The sequence below is a fragment of the Prionailurus viverrinus genome, chromosome A1 (genome assembly GCF_022837055.1).
Source record: "Prionailurus viverrinus isolate Anna chromosome A1, UM_Priviv_1.0, whole genome shotgun sequence".
Taxonomy (NCBI): Eukaryota; Metazoa; Chordata; class Mammalia; order Carnivora; family Felidae; genus Prionailurus; species Prionailurus viverrinus.
Window position 1 is genome coordinate 50,075,416 of NC_062561.1, and position 23,721 is coordinate 50,099,136.

At 38.5% G+C, this 23,721-nt stretch overlaps 1 protein-coding gene across 3 annotated transcripts in view; it reads right to left on the reverse strand.

The window, feature by feature from the left end:
• Window positions 1–23,721, reverse strand: part of TBC1D4 (TBC1 domain family member 4) — a 188,764-nt gene that overhangs the window by 106,450 nt on the left and 58,593 nt on the right. The window contains exon 1 of one of the 3 annotated variants that reach the window (XM_047864425.1): window positions 10,919–11,007. The exons of the other annotated variants lie outside the window; for them this stretch is intronic. The gene's annotated coding sequence lies outside the window, so the exon portion shown is untranslated. Of the gene's footprint in view, window positions 1–10,918; window positions 11,008–23,721 lie in introns of those variants that run through there. 3 annotated transcript variants of the gene reach the window in all.

Genomic DNA, 23,721 nt, shown 5'->3' on the forward strand with positions numbered 1-23,721 from the left:
TGTGAAGACAGTATAAAGAGTTTCTATATAATCCAAACCCAATTTCTCCTACTGTTAACATGTTTCTTTGGCATGCATTTGTCACAATTAGTGAACCCATATTGATACATTATTATTCACTAAAGTGCATGCTTTATTCAGATGTCCTGAGTTTTTCCCAAATGTCCTTTTCTGTTCCAGGACCTCACCCAGGATACTACATTACGTTTAGCCATCTTGTGTCCTTAAGCTCCCCTTGGCTATGACAATTTTCAGACTTACTATTATTGATGACCTTGACAGTTTTGAGGCATGCTCATCAGGCATTTTATAGACTGTTTCTGAATTGGGATTTTTCTAGTGTTTTTTTCATGATGACATGGGATGATGGGTTTGGGGGAGGAAGACCACAGAAGTAAAGTGCTATTTCTAACAATTCATTTAATAGAAAGCATGGAAAAAAGAAACAAAATGCTAACAATAAGTAACTTGGGTAATGACAGCCTATGGATAATTTTTTTCTTCTCTGCAATGATCTAAATGACCTTTTAAAATATTTCACAAAAACCATTTTCATGACTGTAAGAGGGAAACACCTAAAGAGAAACCATGCAGTTAAAAATGGAACAAAAGCAGAAATATGTCCATGTGCTGTCCTGCCTCCCATGCTCAGAAACGGGGTGGCTACACTTGTCTACCAGCTGCTGTTTCTCCCCCTGGTCACAAGCAGCCATGCAATTGGCATGACAGCTGTTGAATGACTTCTAGGTACTGGCACATCTATGTAGGCTAGACCTAGAGAAGGGAGACTCTTTGGGAAGGTATCATTCTTCCTGACATCTTTCTTTTTTTAAATCTTTTTTTTTTGTTAATGTTTATCTATTTTTGAAAGAGAGAGAGAGAGAGAGAGAGAGCTCGAGCATGCACACAAGTGGGGGAGGGGCAGAGAGAGAAAGAGGGAGACACAGAATCTGAAGCAGGCTCCAGGTTATGAGCTGTCGGCCAAGAGCCAGATGTGGGGCTAGAACTCTCAAACCATGAGATCATGACTTGAGCCAAAGTCGGAAGCTTAACCGAATGACCCACCCAGGCACCCCTATATCTTTCTTACATATAGGCCAACACCTAATATCTTTGTGGATGCAAAGGGAAAGTTCAGCTCATTAAATTCTCCTCTAGAGGAAGGGAGGATCATAAACTATTAGGTGATGCAATGAAGTTACAGAATAGCATAAATAGTATGATGCAATTTCGATGAAAAGATATAATATATACATCTCCAATAAATCATATGTATTTTTTTAAGTCTAGAAAGTATGTATCAGTCTATAATATCCTGAGGGAAAGGAGAATTAAAATGGAAGCTGTTGTTTGCTTTTCATTTTTTTTTACTTTTTATACTTTCATAGTATATAAACTTTACCATAAGCGTCTTTTGTTATTACAAAAAGAATTTTAAAATATAGAAAAGCTTTAAACCAAAAACTTATCTATTTAAAAAGTTAAATTAGCCACTATATACAAAATAAGGCACAGTCCAAAGAGCAAACCACAACAAGGAAGTTTCAATAAATCTCAAGCATAACATTCCAAGACTACAACTCTTCATCTATCTTTTAAGAATGTAAATGCCGCGGAGCCAAGATGGTGGGAACAGCATGGAAATTTTTTCTGTGTCTCCTGTCCATGAAATACAGCCAGACCAACACTAAACCAACCTACACAACTAGAAAACTGACTGGAGGATTAACACAACAATATGCACAACCTGAACCACAGAATTCAGCAGGTACACAGCGCAGAAAGGTGAACTTGGGGAGCGGGAAGGTGCAGGAAGGGAGGTGCTTTTGTGAGTGGATAGAGGACGCAGACTGGATGGGGGGAGAATACAGGAAAAGCACCCCTGCCCATAAGCAGCTGGAGAGAAAGTGGAAAATTGGAAACAGCCATGGGACTAAACTAAAAATGTTGAAAGGAGAAAGGAGAGTGTTTAAATTCCATTAAGACTGTAAATAAGGGGAGTGCAAAGGCTGCAACTCCCCAGCTTGATACCTGGCAGTGCTCTGGTGGGAAGGGTGAATGCCCACGAACACAGTGGGGTCCGAAAGGTTCTCAGGCCACACGGGGAAAAGCGGTTCCACTGCTGAAAGGACATTTGGTAGAGACTGTTGAAGCCACTTGGTCCCAGCAGACCCCAGAAAACCGCCACATTCGCTGGTGCTGGAACAAGGCCGTTAAGGGCGAAGTCTGGTGCCAGATGTGTGTTGTGATTTTCCCTAATTCCTGAAAACACTGCTGCTACACTGTCTTGAGAACTTTTTCTGGGGCGGGCTGGCACCTTGCTTCAGTCTCGGGGCACTGGCAGCAGCAGGGTCCAGCAAGCGTTCCTTGGTGCAGCTGACATTCGTCCATTGCTCATTCGGCCATTGCTCAGTGAGACCCTCCCGCAGAGGGGCCATACGGGTCAAAGCCGCAGTCCTTCAGAAATAAGGGGCCGGGGAAAATAGCCGCATATGACACAAAACTCAGGAGAGAGGTACTGCCTGGGGCCTGCCTGGTCAGACAGTGAAAAAGTGGGGAGTGGACAAAAGCTGAAGATAGAGGACTGGTGCACAATTGCTGATTCAGGAGAATAGACTGGGTAGCTGGGTAGCGTAGTTTCACTGCTCCCGCACATGCGCATACGCACCTACAAGCGTGGCAACAATCCACCTCAATAGGCTAGCAGCGCCAACTAGTGGAGAGGGGAGCCGTTACACTAAGCCCCACCCAAGTGGGTCAACCTTCCTCTTCAAGAACCTAAGTCTCACCGCCTGCTTAGTTTATGGACTACAAAGCGCTTCACAGTCTGACTTCTAGAGGAAAAATGAAGTAATTTCAGTCCTACTTCAATCTGTTAGCAGGTCCATCTATTCAATTTTCTTTCTTTTTTTTTTTACATTTCTTTTATTTTTCTTGAATTCAGAAAGAGAAAACATTTATTTTTATTTTCAATTTTTGTTAAAATATTTTAATTTAATTTTTATTTTTTACATTTGTGTAAATTTTTTCAAATTCTATCTTACTTCCATCAGTTTATTTTAGTCTACTTCAGTGTATTCACTTTTTCAAACAATTTCCTTTTTTTTCTTTTTTTAAATCTTTTTCCTCTTTTTCGTTTCTTTTTTCTTAAATACAGAAAAAGAAATTCATTTTTATTTTTAATTTTTATTAAAAATATTTTCTTTTATTTTTTTCTACTATATTCTTTACTTTTGTATATTTTTTTTCAAATTCTATTTTACTCCCATCATCTCATTTTAGTATACTTCAGTGTATTCATTTTCCCAAATTCTCAAACGATTTCCTTTTTTTTCTCCCACCCTTTTTTCTCTAATCTGTCAAACCACTTTCAACACCCAGACCAAAACACACCTAGGCTCCAGCATCATTTATACGATTTGTGTGTGTGTGTGTTACATTTTTTAATTTTAATATTTTTTAAAATTTTAATATTTTTTACTTTTAATTTTTCTACCTCATTAATTCCTTTTCTCCCTTCAAACTGACAAAACGAAGGAATTCATCCCAAAAGAAAGAGCACAAAAAAACGACAGCCAGGGATTTAACCAACACAGATACAAGCAAGATGTCTGAACCAGAATTTAGAATCACGATAATAAGAATACTAGCTGGAGTCGAAAATAGATCAGAATCCCTTTCTGCAGAGATAAAAGAAGTAAAAAATATTCAGAATGAAATTAAAAATACTATAACTGAGCTGCTATCACGGATGGATGCAGCGGTGGCAAGGATGGACGAGGCAGAACAGAGAATCAGCGATATAGAGGTTAAACTTACAGAGAATAATGAAGCAGAAAAAAAGAGGGAGAGTAAGGCAAAAGAGCACGATTTAAGAATTAGAGAAATCAACTGAGAACAAACTGAAGGTTGATGGGGGGTGGGAGGGAGAGGAGGGTAGGTGATGGATATTGAAGAGGGCATCTTTTGGGATGAGAACTGGGTGTTGTATGGAAACCAATTTGACAATAAATTTCATATATTAAAAAATATATGAAAAATTTTAAAAAATTAGAAAAATCAGTGACTCATTAAAAAGGAACAACATCAGAATCATAGAGGTCCCAGAAGAGGAAGAGACAGAAATAGGGGTAGAAGGGTTATGTGAGTGAATCATAGTGGAAAACTTTCCTAACCTGGGGAAAGACACAGACCTCAAAATCCAGGAAGCACAGAGGACCGCCATTAGATTCAACAAAAACCGACCATCAACAAGGCATATCATAGTCAAATTCACAAAATACTCAGGCAAGGAGAGAATCATGAAAGCAGCAAAGGAAAATAAGTCCTTAACCTACAAGGGAAGACAGATCAGGTTGGCAGCAGACCCATCCACAGAAACTTGGCAGGCCAGAAAGGAGTGGCAGGATATATTCAGTGTGCTGAATCAGAAAAATATGCCGCCAAGATTCTTTATCCAGCAAGGCTGTCATTCAAAATAGAAGGAGAGGTGAAAAGTTTCCCAGACAAACAAAAATTACAGGAGTTTGTGACCACTAAACCAGCCCTGCAAGAAATTTTAAGGGGGACTCTCTTAGGGGAGAAAAGATGAAAACATATACATATATGTGTGTGTGTGTGTGTGTATATATATGTATATGTATATATGTATATGTACATATATGTATATGTATATATATGTATATATGTAAATACACATATATATAATATATATTTATTTTGGTATTTATATATAATATATATCATACATATGCAAATATATATATGTATAATATATTTATAGTATATATATATGGAAATAGATAAATACCAAAAGCAACAAAGATTAGAAAGGACCAGAGAATACCACCAGAAACTCCAACTCTACAAGCAACATAACGGCAATAAATTCATATCTTTCAGCACTCACTCTAAATGTCAATGGATTCAATGCTCCAATCAAAAGACATAGGGTAACAGAAGGATAAGAAAACAAGATCCATCTACATGCTGTTTACAAGAGACCCACTTTAGACCTAAAGACACCTTCAGATTGAAAATAAGGGGATGGAGAACCATCTATCATGCTAATGGTCAACAAAAGAAGCTGGAATAGCTATACTTACATCAGACAATCTAGACTTTAAAATAAAGACTATATCAAGAGACACAGAAGGGCATTATATCATAATCAAGGGGTCTATCCACCAAGAAGATCTAACAATTGTAAACATTTATGCACCAAATGTGAGAGCACCCAAATATATAAATCAATTAATCACAAACATAAAGAAACTCATCGATAGTAATACCATAATAGTAGGAGACTTAAACACCCCACTCACAGCAATGGACAGATCATCTAATCAAAAAAAATCAACAAGGAAACAAAGGCTTTGAATGTCATACTGGACCAGATGGACTTAACGATATATTCAGAACATTTCATCCTAAAGCAGCAGAATATACATTCTTCTCCAGTGCACATGGAACATTCTCCAGAATAGACCACATACTGGGACACAAATCAGCCCTCAACAAGTAGAAAAAGATCGAGATCATACCATGCATATTTTCAGACCACAACGCTATGAAACTCGAAATCAACCACAAGAAAAAATTTGGAAAATAACAAATACTTGGAGACTAAAGACCATGCTACTAAAGAATGAATGGGCTAGGGGCGCCTGGGTGGTGCAGTCGGTTAAGCATCCGACTTCAGCGAGGTCACGATCTCGCGGTCCGTGAGTTCAAGCCCCGCGTCAGGCTCTGGGCTGATGGCTCAGAGCCTGGAGCCTGTTACCGATTCTGTGTCTCCCTCTCTCTCTGCCCCTCCCCCGTTCATGCTCTATCTCTCTGTCCCAAAAATAAATAAATGTTGAAAAAAAAAATTAAAAAAAAAAAAAAGAATGAATGGGCTAACCAAGAAGTTAAAGAGAAAATTAAAAAGTAAATGGAAGCCAATGAAAATGATAACACTACAGCCCAAAACCTCTGGGATGCAGGAAAGGTGGTGATAAGAGGAAAGTATATAGCAATCCAGGCCTTCCTAAAGAAGGAAGAAAGGTCACAGATACACAACCTAACCTTATACCTTAAAGAGCTGGAAAAAGAACAGCAAATAAAATCCCAAACCAGCAGAAGACAGGAAATAATAAAGATTAGAGCAGAAATTAATGCTATCAAAACCAAAAAAACAGTAGAACAGATCAATGAAACCAGAAGCTGGTTCGTTGAAAGAATTAACAAAATTGATAAACCACTACCCACTTTGAACAAAAAGAAAAAGGAAAGGACCCAAATAAATAAAATCAAGAATGAAAGAGGAGAGATCACAACCAACACTGCAGAAATAAAAACAATAAAAAGAGAATATTATGAGCAATTATATGCCAATAAAATAGGCAATCTGGAGGCAGTGAACAAATTCCTAGAAACATATACACTACCAAAACTGAAACAGGAAGAAATGGAAAATTTGAACAGACCCATACCAGTAAGGAAATCGAATTAGTAATCAAAAATCTGCCAAAAAACAAGAGTCAAGGGTCAGATGGCTATCCAGGGAAATTTTACCAACCATTTAAGGAAGAGTTAACACCTATTCTCTTGAAGCTGTTCCAAAAAATAGAAACGGAAGGGAAACTTCCAAACTCTTTCTATGAAGCCAGCATTACCTTGATTCCAAAATCAGACAGAGACCACACTAAAAAGGAGAACTATAGACCAATTTCCCTGATGAACATGGATGCAAAAATCCTCAACAAGATATTAGCCAACCGGATCCAACAATACATTAAAAAAATTATTCACCCACCACCAAGTGGGATTTATACCTGGGATGCAGGGCTGGCTCAATATCCACAAAACAATTAATGTGATTCATCACATCAATAGAAGAAAAGACAAGAACCATAAGATCCTCTCAATAGATGCAAAGAAAGCATTTGACAAAATACAGCATCCTTTCTTGATAAAAACCCTCAAGAAAGTAGGGATAGAAGGAGCATACCTCGAGATCATAAAAGCCATATATGAACAACCCAACGCTAATATCATCCTCAATGGAGAAAAACTGAGAGCTTTCCCCTTAAGGTCAGGAAGAAGACAGGGATATCCACTCCCACCACTGTCATTCAACATAGTATTGGAAATTTAGCCTCTGCAATCAGACAACACAAAGAAATAAAAGGCATCCAAATCAGCCAGGATGAGGTCAAACTTTCACTCTTCACAGATGACACGATACTCTATATGGAAAACCCAAAAGATTCCACCAAAAAACTGCTAGAACCGATTCATGAATTCAGCAAAGTTGCAGGATATAAAATCAACGCACAGAAATCGGTTGCATTCCTATACACCAACAATGAAGTGACAGAAAGAGAAATCGAGGAATCGATCCCATTTACAGTTGCACAAAAAAAAAACATAAAATACCTAAGAATAAATCTAACCAAATAGGTTAAAAATCTATACGCTGAAAACTATAGAAAGCTTATGAAAGAAATTGAAGAAGACACCAAAAAATGGAAAAAGATTCCATGCTCCTGGATAAGAAGAGCAAATATTGCTAAAATGTCAATACTACCCAAAGCAATCTACATATTCAATGCAATCCCTATCAAAATAACACCAGCATTCTTCACAGAGCTAGAACAAATAATCCTAAAATTTGTATGGAACCAGAAAAGACCCCGAATAGCCAAAGCAATCTTGAAAAAGAAAACCAAAACAGGAGGCATCACAATCCCAGACCTCAAGCTATACTACAAAGCTGTAATCATCAAGACAGTATGGTACTGGCACAAGAACAGACACTCAGATCAGTGGAACAGAATAGAGAACCCAGAAATGGACCTACAAACATATGGCCAACTAATCTTTGACAAAGCAGGAAAGAATATCTAATGGAATAAAGACAGTCTCCTCAGCAAGTGGTGTTTGGAAAACTGGACAGCGACATGCAGAAGAATGAACCTGGACCACTTTCTTACACTATACACAAAAATAAACTTAAAATGGATGAAAGACCTAAATGTTACACAGGAAGCCATCAAAATCCTTGAGGAGAAAGCAGGCAAAAACCTCTTTGATCTCGGCCGCAGCAACTTCTTACTCAACACGTCTCCTGAGGCAAGGGAAACAAAAGCAAAAATGAACTACTGGGACCTCATCAAAATAAAAAGCCTCTGCACAGCGAAGGAAACAATCAGCAAAACTAAAAGGCAATCGACAGAATGGGAGAAGATATTTGCAAATGGCATATCAGAAAAAGGGTTATTATCCAAAATCTATAAAGAACTTATCAAACTCAACACCCAAAAAACAAATAATCCAGTGAAGAAATGGGCAAAAGACATGAATAGACATTTCTTCAAAGAAGACTTCCAGACGGCCAACCAATACATTAAAAAATGCTCCACATCACTCATCATCAGGGAAACACAAATCAAAATCACAATGAGATACCACCTTACATCTGTCAGAATGGCTAACATTAACAACTCAGGCAACAACAGATGTTGGCAAGGATGCGGAGAAAGAGGATCTCTTTTGCACTGCTGGTGGGAATGCAAACTGGGGCAACCACTTGGGAAAACAGTATGGAAGTCCCTCAAAAAATTAAAAATAGAACTACCCTATGACCCAGCAATTGCACTAAATACCTAACAAGGTATTTATCAAAGGGCTACAGGTGTGCCATTTTGAAGGGACATGTGCACCCCCATGTTTATAGCAGCACTATCATCAATAGCCAAAGTATGGAAAGAGCCCAAATCCATCCATCAATGGATGAATGGATAAAGAAGATGTGGTATATATATACAATGGAGTATTACTCGGCAATCAAAAAGAAAGAAATCTTGCCATTTGCAACTACGTGGATGGAACTGGAGGCTATTATGCTAAGTGAAATTAGGCAGAGAAAGACAAGAATCATATGACTTCACTCATATGAGGACTTTAAGAGACAAAATAGATGAACATAAGGGAAGGGAAGCAAAATAATATAAAAACAGGGAGGGGGACAAAACAGAAGAGACTCATAAATATGGAGAACAAACTGAGGGTTACAGGAGGGGCTGTGGGAGGGGGGATGGGCTAAATGGGTAAGGGACACTAAGGAATCTACTCCTGAAATCATTGTTGCACTATATGCTAACTAATTTGGATGTAAATTTTAAAAAATAAAAAAAATAACATTTAAAAAAAGAATGTAAATGCCGCATTTGTGTTTTTCCTTTCGTAAAACTGAAATTAAATGTTGCTGTCTATGTTTCTTGCACATCTCTCTCTGCCTATCATTTTAAGAAGGGTGTTCATGACAAGCGCTAACATCAGGGAGATAGGTTTCTCAGGCATAACTGAATTAGTTCACTCAGGCCTTTCAAACAGCTGCAGTGTCTAAAAGCATCCAACCATGAGGGCAATGTGCCCGCATGTTCCTTTCCTTTTTAACAAGCTATTTGATATACGAATCTTCAAGAGAATCTGTTAAGAAACCCATCTAAGGGTCCAACCCAGGAAGGTAATACGAATCACTTCCACAGAGACTCAGAGGATGAACACAGCCTTCCTTATCATTTTATTCTTTACAAACCTTACTTATTTCCAAGATGATTGGGCATCACCTGGTTTTAAAAATGGCACAGATATTCAAATTTCTATCCAACTTCTTTAACTTAAAGCACCGCAGGCCTTTGTTCAGACACAAATAAATATGCTGTCTTGTGACTTTGTCCTTCATTTCTGCCTCAGCACAGTTTCATTTCTGCCTCAGCACAGTTTTATGAAACTAAATGTGGCAAAAGAGAGTAGCAAGGAAATGCAACACTGGAGGTTAAGTGATGATGAGAATAAGAGGATCAGGAAGGATTTAGCACATCCCAGTGGCTTACCCCACGGCAACTGAGAAGCGATTTCAGAATACAGGGACTTGAGGGAATTCCTTTTTTTGTAAGATATATAGTTCTATTTACTAACATGTTTATGGTTCCTAGAAGAGTAGAATAAACAAAAGTGATTTATTGGAGAAACAAGAAAGCTCAGGAAAGATTAGGCAGTTTTCTCCATATCAGATTGGAAGGTCCTGCATGACAAGATACTATCTCATCTATATGATATGCTTGCCTATAAGGAAGGTTTAGGGCAGGTGAGTTGGAAAAAAGAATCTAAAGCCATGGACATATGCCCAGCACCCACAGGTCAGTAAAGGTTCTAACACATACTCAGGTACATGCAGAATTCAAGTAACCCAGATCGTCAATGACCTAAGGAAACTGAACATAATAGTTATGAGTCATGTACAAGTTCTTGATAAACTGAGTCAGGTAAAACGATTGAGTAGCTGACCAAAGCTTCAGAAGTATTTCTGATCTACACATGCACGGAGGGGAAACTATCCATCCAGGCCCCTGGATGTCAATATTGGTAGGTAGGGACTAGCTCTAAACTCCAGCTGCCTCTCCTTCATCTCTCTGCACTTCTGTTTCTTCACCCAATGATCATCTGGGTGTTATCTGATGCCGGGGCCTGTGCTGGGTGCTGGATTTAGTACGATTAATAGGCCACGGGCTCTTCCTTCAAAGGTATCAACATCTCCAGGAGGAGATCCTCTGTTTTTGCCAGACTAATACCTTCCAAATCTCTGTCTGAAAGACTACACTTCTGGATTCTACAAAAATGGCAGCAGCAATGGAAGCATAGTTTTTGAATCTTCCCAAATCAACAACTAATTACAAAACCAAAACTTGTAGACAACATCCATAACAAAAGAAGGTGAGAAAGTATCCTTGTGAATCCCAAACACAACTGGTGTAGTACAAATCACACAGAGCTGCAAGATTTGCATGGTCTCTGTATCTCTGGGGAAAGAAAAGGGAAGCAATGGGGTGACTAAGGAGACTGAGAACAAGAGTAGCCAACAGTTACTCACTGTAAAGCCTGGCTGGCCAATCTGAGAATAGCAGTGGATCCTGGGAGGTTTCTGTCTACTCCAAAAACAGGTGTGACAGGTGTCCACATTCAAGAGAGGAACCCACACTGATAAGGAACTGCTGTACATGGAATCAAACTTGAGCAGGACAGGAAAAGAAAAGAGAAGGTCCAGATAAAAGAGAAATAGGGAATCCTGCAGAAAATCTCAGTAAACAAGCTATTGCATATTTTAACAGCTTTATGACTATATAACCTACTAGATTCACCTTTTTAAAGGTGTACATTGACTAGTTTTTAGTATATTTCAAAAGTTGTGCAACCATCACCACTACCCAATTTTAGAACATTTCCAAAACCCCACAATGAAACCTTGCACCTGTTACCAGTCATACCCCCACACCAGCAACCTTCCCTCCAGCTCCTCCAGTTCTAGGAACCACTTAATCTATTGTCTCTCCATACTTTTGACTATTTGGAACACGTTTATACAAATGGTGTTCTTTCGTGATCTTTTGTGACCGGCTTCTTTCACTTTGCACTTTTTGAGATTCATCTATGTCATAGCACTCATTAGTAATTCATAAATTTCATTCCTTTTTATTGCCAAATAGATTCCACTGCATGGATAGACCACTTTTTTAACTGTTCATCACTTAATGGATGTTGTTGTCTACTTCTTTGGCTATTATGAATAATGCTGCTATCCCATTCATGTGCAAGTTTTGTATATAGCATGTTTTCATTTCTCTTCAGTAGATACCTAAGGGTGGAAATGTTGAGCCACATAGCAACTCTGTTTAATCTTTTGAGGAATTCCCCACTGTTTTCGATCGTGGCTGCACCATTCTACATTCCTACTAACAGTGTATGAGGGTTCCAATCAGTCCTCTTATTATTTATTAATGCTTGCTATTGTCTATCTTTTTTATTATAGTTGTTTCTCTGGTAGGTCTCAGACAGTATCTCGTGGTTTTGATTGGCAGTTCTCTAATGGCAAATGATGTTGAACATTTTTAATGTGCTTTTTGGCTATTTGCACATCATTTGGGGGAAAATGTCACTCAAATACTTTGTACATTTTTAATTAGATGATCTGTCTTTATCATCCAATTAAGTTATAAGAATTATAACTCATAAGAGTTATAAGAATTCTTTATATACTCCAATTACAAGTCCCTTTAAATATATGACTTACAAATATTTTCTCTCCACATGACTTACAAATATTTTCTCTCCATCTGTGGGTTATCCTTTCACTTTCCTGATGGTAAAAGTATACAAGGCTTTTAATTCTGATGAAGTCCAACTTAATCAACCTTCCCCTTTGACCTTTGTATTTTGGGGGTCATATCTAAAACCCATTGACTAGGCCATTAAGATTTGCTCCTACGTTTTCTTCTAAGAATTTTATAGTTTTAACTCTTACATTTAGGTACATGATTCACTTTAATTCTGGGAGATAGTGTGAAACAGTGCAAATGCATTCTTCTGCATACAGAAGTTTTCCAAACTTCATTTCTGAACACCACTTATTAGAAAGATAATTACTTCCCCACTGAATTGTCCTGGCATCCTTGTCAAAAAGTCAACTCACCATAAATGTAAGGGTTTGTTTCTTTACTCAGAATTCTGTTCCATGAATCTATTTGTCTATCTTTATGTGAGTACCACACTGTCTTGATTACTGCAGTTTTGTAGTAAATCTTAACTGGTAACTGTGAGTCTTCCAACTTTGTATTTTTCAAGATTTTTTTGAGTATTCTTTCTCTTGCCTTTCCACACGAACTTTAGGATCAGCCCGTCAATGTCTGCAAAAAGGAAGCTAGGATTCTGACAGGCATTTCACTGAATCTATAGACCAACTTGATCTGTAGATCAACAACATTAATTCTTCTAGCCCATGAACATGAATGGCTTGCCATTTGTTACAACTTTTTTATTGTTTTTCAGTGGCATTTTGTAGTTTTCAATGCACATATCTCACACTTCTTACATTAAATTTATGCCTAAGTATTTTATTCTTCTTGGTGCTAATTGTTTCTTTAACATCTTTTTGGCTTATTTATTGCCAGATGGAAATTTTAGGTCTTAATCATTTCACCCAGAGCAAAATCTATACACACACACACACACACACACACACACACACACACAAATACATTAAAATGTCACTTTTTCAGAAAGATCTATAGATCAGTTGTCAGTCTTACCCTCAAGAAAACTTTCTTCGGGGGGTGCCTGGGTGGCTCCATCAGTTAAGCATCTGACTTTGGCTCAGGTCATGATCTCATGGTTCATGGGTTCAATCCCCACGTCAGAATCTGTGCTAACACCTCAGAGCCTGGAGCCTGCTTTGGATTATGTCTCCTTCTCTCTCTGCCCCTCCTCCACTCATGTCTGTCTATGACTCTCATAAATAAATAAATAAATGTTAAAATTTTTTTTAAAAAGAAAACTTTTTGAGAAGTTATACTTTGAATACATAAGTGTGTGTGCATAGAATTATACACATATGTGTTGTTGTTGTTTTTTTTTAAGGCTAGGAATGTACATGCAGAATTTTACCATTGTTCATATTGCAGCGATGACTGGTTTTGGGCATTTTTTTCCTCTTTGCTCAATTTGTTTTGTTTTCTTTTAAGTTTATTTATTTTGAGAGTGCACACACAAGCAGGGGAGGGGCAGAGAAAAGGGGAGACAGAATCCCAATCAGGTGCCATGCAATCAGTGCAGAGCCGGATGCGGGGCTGGAACTCATGAACTGTGAGATCATGATCTGAGCTGAGATCAAGAGTTGGACCCTTAACCAACTGAGCCACCCAGGCATCCCACTCAATTTGTTTTTTTAATGTTTTCTGTAATAAACATGTACAGTTTTTATCTAACTCTAAATTTGTTATTCATGTTTAAAGAGTGTGTTTTCATTTCTGTCCAGGAAGTTCATCAACTGCCTCATTTTAAGACTAAGGACATGATGTCTGGGTTCACAGTTATGGTGTTATTCCAAGTTAGTAGTCTTAGCAAATTTTGATTCTTTTCCAGTGTGGATTTATTCAAAAATACTCAGTAAGTGTTCTTTTTCCTTCAAATATTGTGGTTGATAGATCATTTAAAGTATTTGGGCCCCTCTTGAATTTTCACTAGTTTAGTTCACTCCAGTTTGAAGTGTGCGGTTTGATTCAGAGTCATCTGTGGAGAAGTTTCACAGTAAAACAAACAGAATCCTACATATAATTTCAAGGAGCAAAACCACAAATCTCTTTAATAAATTTCTGTGACCTACAAAGACCTTCAAAGAGATCATGAATGTTCTCTGACTCCCCAGCTTCCCTTTAGACGTTTATGTAATCTCAGTTAATAAATTTTGCAAACGCTTTTCTAGAGAGCTATAAAAGTTCCTTCTAATCTTAGGATGTTAAATACTAGTGTTGATTTATACTTGTCCTGCTGTATCACCTTTGGAGGAAATGAATCTAATGGAAAACTTAAATGTTCTGACCCACCTCACAGAAGTTATAAAGAATTTACTCAGCTTCGGGATTTTTCAATTTCTTCACCAAATCCAAGCTTATCCATGTTTATCCATGCTTATCCTTGTTGTTCTGTCGTGACTTGCCACAGACCTCAAACCCAGTTGCCTACTTTGTACAAAGGAAGCAACAACCCACTCCGAGTACGGCTGTGAGGTTTAAGTACACTAATATACATAAAGTTCCTAACACAGTGCATGTTCATGACAATCACCCAGTAAATGGCAGCTTCAATTAGTGATATTTAACATACGGTAAAGCTTTCTATATTATGCCTATCTTTCCGTTTCATGTCTAAACCACATACACCATGATGCAATAGTAATCCAGGTGTGGGCACGCTTCAGTATTATACAGAAGACAAGACCACGTGTCTTTTGTCTCCTTCTCCTCAGCTGATCCTTAAATATTGCAACCCATAACCCTAGTGAATTATGCCCCAAATAAAGTAAGAGCCAATGAAGACTAGAGGGCAAAACTATAAATAAACTCCACACACGCTGTATTTGCCTAAGAAGATGGGTAATGGCCCACTGCACAAAGAAACGCCACTACATGATGCACAGATCTATATTTAGTTACCAAAAATTAAACACACGCTTGTTTGTTTTTCAGAAATGCCACACAGAAATTAAAAGTGAAGATAACTGCCTTAGAAATACTGAAAGGAGAAAATTCACAGTCCTACATTCTAAGCATAGATAGAAAATATTTTAACCAGTTTCAAATGCCAGACACTTCACACCAGACCATGAATCCAAGCAAAAGCTGTATCAAGCCATAGAGATAAAGAAGCCCAAAGCACCCTAACACTGTGCCACATATTTTACAACAAATGATTTAACTTCTCTACTCCACAACTGTTCTTTGTTTTACTGAGCCTAAAAGGCAAGCATATGGCAAATACGACAATTCAAATTCTAATGCAGATAATTAGAATGAAATGAATTATACAACACCATTCTTTCCACCTTTACAATGTAACTAATTACTACTTAGTATGAAATAGGAAGTCTTATGTAAAACCCAATTATCAATATTATAGTTGATTCAATTATATATCCATATAAAATGATATACCATAAAAGGCCTCTGCCCCATGGAGAGGCCTCAAACCCACAAACATTTGGGGGACAGGATGTTTTCCAAAATGCTTCAGAGGCAGGGACCACTTGGCCAGCATTTCAAAAAAACAATAGTGAAATTGTATAAAGCCGCAATAACCGCCCCTACTCATTGAGCGAAGTGACCACAGGATGCTTATGGCTTCTTCTAAGACCCTTGGGGCTGAAAAAGCATCGCTTCTAGTGGCAATAATAAGTTTACTTAATCCTATGAATTTTCAGAAGTCCCAAGATGAATCAATCACCTTGCCTGGGGATATTCTGTTTTTTATATGAGAGACAGAGGATTCTAGGCCTAGGCTAATAGGACAATCCCAACTGAGTTCTGGATAATGCCACAAAAACATGTGACTTTATTAAACAAAGACTAGCAGAAAGAACAAATAAAAGGCACATAAATCTCCTTCTGTATACAGAAATCCAGGGGCATGGCAGAAGAAGAGTTCTCAACAAAGTGAACTAAAAGGCAAATTGCCTACAAACAGAGAGGTCCAGACCACAATCTAGAAGCACGAGGAGCTATCCACTGAAAGTTTTTTAGTATGTTGAAATGATGGAAGTACCTTAGGAACATTAATGTGGCCACAAGCTGGATCAACTAAACTGTATATGTGTACATTTGTGTGTGTGTGTGTGTGTGTGTGTGTGTGTGTGTGCGCACGTGTGCAGGAGGATATAGGGGGGCACTGGTGTATGAGTGTGGTCTGTTGGGTGTGGAAGTGTGCTGTGTGTGTGTTTGTGTGTGTGCTGGGGAAGAGAAAATAGAAATGAGACCAGTTAGGATGCTATGTCCCTAATCCATATATGAAGGGATCCAGCTTTGAACTAAGAACTCACAAGTGGAAGGGAATAAATGCATACAAAGGCCATGCAAGGTCAACAACATGAAGACTGTAGGAACACCTGAGTGGAAAGAAAAAACATCAAAGGCAAAGTATCAGACTTGAGGGAGGTCACTGAATTATTACCATAAATTGAAAGGGGGATGTCCAGAGAAATCATCATGACTTTAAAAGATGAACTGGTTTTAGACATACTGAGTTTGGAGTCACAAAAGACATCCAATCACCAGCACTGGAGGCAGGTGTGATGAAAAGAGTCCCAATAACTACAGTGCTGCTGAGAATGAACGACACTTAAAAAAGTATCCAATAGATGACATTTCCATTACAGGTGATTAAGTTATCTGCAAAAACAGCCATCAAGCCATCTGTGCATGGGCGTACCATTTGAGAGCAGACGACCCTTGAACAACATGGGTTTGAACTGTGTGGATTTACCTTTACACAGATTCTTTACAGTGCAGTTCTCTGCAAACATATTTTCTCTTCCTTATGGTTTCATTTCTTTTTTATTTTTTTTACTGTTCTTTTATTTTTCAGAGAGACAGACCATGAGCGGGGGAGGAGCGGAAAGAGAGGGAGACACAGAATCCAAAGCAGGCTCCAGGCTCTGAGCTGTCAGCACAGAGCCCAATACGGGGCTCAAACGCACTAACTGCGAGATCATAACCTGAGCTGAAGTCAGATCCTTAATCGACTGAGCCACCCAGGCACCCCTATGGTTTTCTTAATACCATTTTCTTTTCTCTAGCTTACTTTATTGAAGGAATACAGTATATAGTACATATAATATACAAAATATGTGTTAATTGACTGTGTTATTGGTGAGGATTCGTAGTTACGTTTGAGGGGAGTCAAAAATCATATGTGGATTTTTAACTGCGTGGGGGTCAGTGCTCTTAACTCCCACATTGTGCAATGACCAACTGTACTTCAAACCTATCATTATTTACTTGAATGCTTTAAACTGCTTGTAAATACATAAACGTGAAATAAGAGATTACCAAATGTGGTTCTGGCAAATCATGATAAAGTGTGTATCACATTATTAACACAAAATCTATTCTGTTGCTTGAATTTATTTAGAGCTTCTGGCTTTTCAAGTATTTTTCTTATGTTAACTAATTTTTTCCTCTGCAATTATTCTGTGAGGAAGACCGCATACTTTGTTTGGATCAAGGATGTAAAAGGTGGGCTATCCAGGAAAGAAAATTTCTTATATTAAAGAATTTTACTTGGTCAACTCGTAACACTGTATGGTTTTATACAAAACGACCTGAACCAAAAATAATCTTAACTTTTAATCCCTTATTTCTGGCAACAACATGGAGTACTCCATCATGGAACAGAAAGGATGACAGCTCACATAAATATCAAGTTCCTCCTAAACCATGTTAAAGAAAAGCATCAGTACTTTATGACATTCAAAAGTCAAAGGGCTTAGTGCTATGGCTCACTAGGAATTCTGCCATATGCTTTGATTTATAACTGAAATTGAGAAGCAAAACACTTGTAGAATGCAAATTCTTGAAGAAGCTTCACAAATACTACAAAACCTTGATCCAGAAATCAAAACGGCTATTCTTTGAAATAAATACTGTGGCATGGTTTTCTTCCTTACCTCATACTGCAGGAAGTAGACTTTCTACGGATTAAAAAGTAATCACTGGTACATTGGCAGTGACAAATACACCACCAGCTAAAGTAAAATGTTAACAATAGGGGTAGCTGTGCATGAAGCCATGTAGGAACTCTGTGCTTTCTCTGTCACTTTTCTGTAAATCTAAAACTAAAATTAAAAGTTTCTTTAAAAAAAAAAGTAATCACTGTACTTTTTTCTTACTTTTTAATTAAAGATCACATTTTGCTTAATCTCATCACAAAATATTTATTCAATACATATGTATTAAATGAATGGGTGCCCAGCTCTGGTTGATTTCCGGAGATGACTAAGACATGACTTCTCCCAACTTGCCAAGCTCCCACATACAGGAGTTCAAAGTCTAGGAAAGAAGAAATAAGAGCCAGGACACTGAAAGAGCAATACACAAAGACCATAAAGCAACTTTCTCCCCTTCTCCAGCACCCCTATAAACCTATTTCACCAGGCTAAATCTTCCTTGGGCCCTGGATTAAATCTGATGGGCCCCACAGCTGTGTGCCAGGTGGGGCTAAAATAACTGAGACCCTAAAATAGTCTCAGTTCAGGAAGTAAATACTCAGTTGATGCAAAAACAAACTCTGGACTTCATTTAAAAGTAGAGCATCACCCTCCCCTGCCTCATGTCTCATGCTTCTCACTTGGCCAGCAGATCTTCCCAGCTCCCTTTGGCTGAGGAGCAGTTGATTGTGACCCCCATGGGAAGGTAAATTTATAGTTAGCATGCAATATCTGTATTGGTTTGCTATGCAGATGCTCAAAGCTGCCTGCTCCACCCATGCGCAGACCCCCTGCCCCATCCTTGACAAGCATGAATGCACTTTCTTCCAATGGTCTCCTATAAACTCCCCTGCCCACCAATGGTGGGGAAAGAGTTACTTCCCACCCACTGTCCTCCACGCTCTGCCACTGGCTGCATCTTCCAGCTGCTTCCCCTTTAGATTTCTCTGGCATGACTAACACACAGTCCCCTCTGCTTCCCAAGCTCCAGGCCATACATATCAGGCTCTCCTTGCCACCCTCACCCTGTTGCTGAGGTGGAGCTCAGAACACACTAGCCACATCACCCCTCTAATTTCCAAATCTTCTACCAGCCAACTTCCAAATCTTCATTTATAGGCTGAAGGTGGGTGTTGAGCTAGGATCCCCATACCTGTGTTGCACAGCAAGCCCTGCTTCAAAGGTGCAGTTTTGAACCATGAAAGTAATGGGCACATAGGACCTCAGCTCAAACTGAGTCCCCTTTTATCATCCTGATGAAACTAGGACACTAGGAGAGAAAACAAGAGCCATAAAAACAAAAACACGGTATGGTTTCAGAATAGGATGCTGCTTCTAGCTTAGGGAATTAAGAAAGGCTTGATCAAACGCCTAGCCTTGATCAAAGGCCTAGACCTTAAACTTATGCAGAACAGGAGTAGGTGTAGATGAGTCAGAGGAGAGGGTACATCCAATGAAAGATATGGCCTCCTTCAGTGCTCATGTGTGTGTGTGTGTGTGTGTGTGTGTGTGTGTGTGTTTCATAAGGTAAGAATTATTATATGGAAACATATTTTAATTGGTGCTATTTATTCTTATTCCAGTGATTCATGTGTTACTAGTCCTTACGAATAAATACCCCAGAAGGCTGCTTGGTTTGTTTAAGGCTGCTTGTTAGTTCCAACTCTGATTGACAGATAAGCTCAGAAATCAGATCTAGGTTCAAATCTTGCCAATTGCTAGTTATGTGACCTTGAATAAGTTACATAACCTCTCAGCAAAGGAAACAACCAACAAAACTAAAAGGCAACCAACGGAATGGGAAAAGATATTCGCAAATGACATATCGGACAAAGGGCTAGTATCCAAAATCTATAAAGAGCTCACCAAACTCCACACCCGAAAAACAAATAACCCAGGAAGAAATGGGCAGAAAACATGAATAGACACTTTTCTAAAGAAGACATCCAGATGGCCAACAGGCACATGAAAAGATGTTCAGCGTCGCTCCTTATCAGGGAAATACAAATCAAAACCACACTCAGGTATCACCTCACGCCAGTCAGAGTGGCCAAAATGAACAAATCAGGAGACTATAGATGCTGGGGAGGATGTGGAGAAACGGGAACCCTCTTGCACTGTTGGTGGGAATGCAAACTGGTGCAGCCGCTCTGGAAAGCAGTGTGGAGGTTCCTCAGAAAATTAAAAATAGACCTACCCTATGACCCAGCAATAGCACTGCTAGGAATTTATCCAAGGGATACAGGAGTACTGATGCATAGGGCCACTTGTACCCCAATGTTCATAGCAGCACTCTCAACAATAGCCAAATTATGGAAAGAGCCTAAATGTCCATCAACTGATGAATGGATAAAGAAATTGTGGTTTATATACACAATGGAATACTACGTGGCAATGAGAACAAATGAAATATGGCCTTTTGTAGCAACGTGGATAGAACTGGAGAGTGTGATGCTAAGTGAAATAAGCCATACAGAGAAAGACAGATACCATATGGTTTCACTCTTATGTGGATCCTGAGAAACTTAACAGGAACCCATGGGAGAGGGGAAGGAAAAAAAAAAAAAAAGAGGTTAGAGTGGGAGAGAGCCAAAGCATAAGAGACTGTTAAAAACTGAGAACAAACTGAGGGTTGATGGGGGGTGGGAGGGAGGAGAGGGTGGGTGATGGGTATTGAGGAGGGCACCTTTTGGGATGAGCACTGGGTGTTGTATGGAAACCAATTTGACAATAAATTTCATTAAAAAAAAAAGTTACATAACCTCTTCCACATCTGTCAATGTAATAATAATACTAACGACACCATAGGGCAGTGGTCAAAATTAAATGGGCGTATGTATAAATCACAGTATACGGGATATGATAAACTGCCTTGATATATTGACTACTGTATTTTTGTTATTATTATCACCGTCATTACCATTAAAGATACTAAAATTACATATTCCTTCCAGAATGACAAATTGTTAGACCTGGTGAGGACTAACTTGAAAATCATCTAGTAGCATTCATTTGAATTTAATTAATTAATCTAATTTCCAAATTTAAAGTTCAATCAATGTTTTAGTGCTTGCTTTCTATCACTGTCAATACTGAGCCCAGGATATAATGTTGAAGATGCCATAATATTTATCCCTATAGTCTATTGGGAAATCAAAATCTGAGAAAAATTGCAATAAAATTGTGAAAAGACCAGTCTCAATGAGAATCTGGTTGGAGGGGCCATTCCTTCTCAGGACAGAAAGGTGACCAATCTGGGGAACAAGTGGCATCTGAACTGTGTCCTAAAGGCTAAGTAGGAATCTACCAGATGAACAAGGGGAGAACTGAATCTCTAGCAAAAGAAAACTCAGAAGCAATCAAAGACATACATTTAGGATTTAGGCCGAAATTCTTGTTAATGAATCCAAGAAGTGACCTCTTAAATGTTTCAAAGAGATCTGTATTTTTTAAACAGAATGCATGCATGGTTGCCAGGGGCGGGGGTTGGGAGGTGGGCAAAATGGATGAAGGCGGGCAAAAAGTACAAACTTCCAGTTATAAAATAAATAAGCCATGAGATGCAATGTACAACATGGCAACCATACTTAACATTACCATATTGCATATTTGAAAGCTGACAAGAGAGCAAATCTTAAAAGCTCCAATCACAAGAAAAAAATATCCCATAACTACATATGGTGCCAGATGTTAACTAGACTTATTGTGGTGATCATTTCGCAATACGCACAAATATCTAACCATTGTGTTGTACACCTGAAACTAATATAATGTTATCTGTCAATTATACCTCAAAGAAATAAACAGAATAGAATACTTGTATCTAAATAGATATTTACTTGACTATTTCAAGCAATGTTGATGTGAAAGACATAAGTAACACAAATACACAGTCCTACATACAAATTGCTAAAAATTTCTCTCAGAAAGGTCAGCTTCGGGTAACCCTTCTTTTCCAAAGCTCGTCCTTCCTCCATTTTTGAACTCACAGATGTTCTAAAACCTCCAAGTGCCGTATTCAGGTTTACTTACATTCTTACAATGTAAGAATGCTTACATTCTTTATGCTCCTTACACACACACACACACACACACACACACACACACACACACGAAAACACACATTTCCCCTGTTTCTATTAGAGCAACAGTTCTGGTGGAGCCATGGGTGGATAGAAGACGGGGGCAGTGTGAGAGCAGCCACTTCACGTGGGCAGATCTCCAAAAGGGCTGGGGATCCCTGACTTAAAGGTCTGTTTTTTATAGCTTCTCATTCTCTCTCAGTGTGTCTCTCTCTGCCTCTCTCCCTCTTATGAATGAAGGGATATTACAACTGTAAATAACTCAAGGCACTTTGTTTGAATATAACCTTTTACCTCAGGAGCCCCTTTCCTATGCAATGAATTTTACAATTCCCTCAGCTAATATTGCTCAAGACAGTTTCAGTGGAGCTTATTTTGCCAGTCAAGTTCTGTTGCAATCTAAGAAGTGTTTTTAAGCAATCATCTGACCTCTTTACAGCTCTTCCCATTACAGTGCTGATAGGACTAGAAAAAAAAAAGCTGTTGGAAGTTTTACACAACATTCTTGTACCCTATTCCTTGGATACTTCCCAAAAATGTATTCATCTAGTTAAGATCACAGGTTTTACCACCTTTTTAGCATTACTAGTCTATTGCCAGCTACAGATCAAAAGAAGGCAAATATCTTGGTTCAGAGTAAGCATACCTCCAATTTACATGGGAAAAGCTACTAAAAAGACTACTGAGGAAAAATATGCTTCCAAATACTCTAATAAGTGTATTTCTCATATTACAACAGGAAATGAATGAGAACCACATAGTAGTAAAAGGTTTATAACACTTGACAGTCTTCCAAAGGATGAGGCGGAAGCAGGTATCATACATGAACTTGGTCTCCCAGCCAAGTCCACCTTATGTGTGTCAATACATTTGGGTTTCACAAATTTCATCAAATCCAAAAATCTTTACTGAGTGCTTACCATGTACATGATACTAGGCTACATGCTATAGAATATAAAAGTAAATAAGATGATATACTGGTTCTTCAGGGGTGATAAGATACATACAAATAACCACAGAATACTAAATACAATAAGCACTAAAAGAACATTATGCCACTAGTAGAGATTTCTGGAAGGATGGGAAGGCCTCGTGGAGGCAGAGGCATTCAAACTAGATTTTAAAGAAAGAGCAGGATCTCGTGCAGAAATGGGAAGAAAACTGCATTAACAAACAGAAAGAAAGGGTAGAGGAAAGAATGTATGTGAAGGATGGCAAGTAACACATTTGGGCAGAGAAAAGGCCAGGCAAGGTCAAAGGGCTTGGATCCAGAAAATTCCTCAGGAAAGGGAGGGCAGAGCAGTGGAAAGCAGAATGGAAAGGAAACTTCTCTTATGTGAGAGACACTTGAGACCAGAGAAGTTCCAATGAATGAGGGTGCCACTCCTTACCAGGTGTAGCTAGCTTTCTAATGACATGGCCTTTGCAAGTTCAGAGAGAAGTGGTCGCATACACAGGTTGATTCATAGTATGTAAAACATAAACATGGAGTCAGCATAAGTTTTAGATTTTAAAAGGTCTGAATTTCTTTTGGAGTATCACTTTCGTAAGAACTCATCAAGA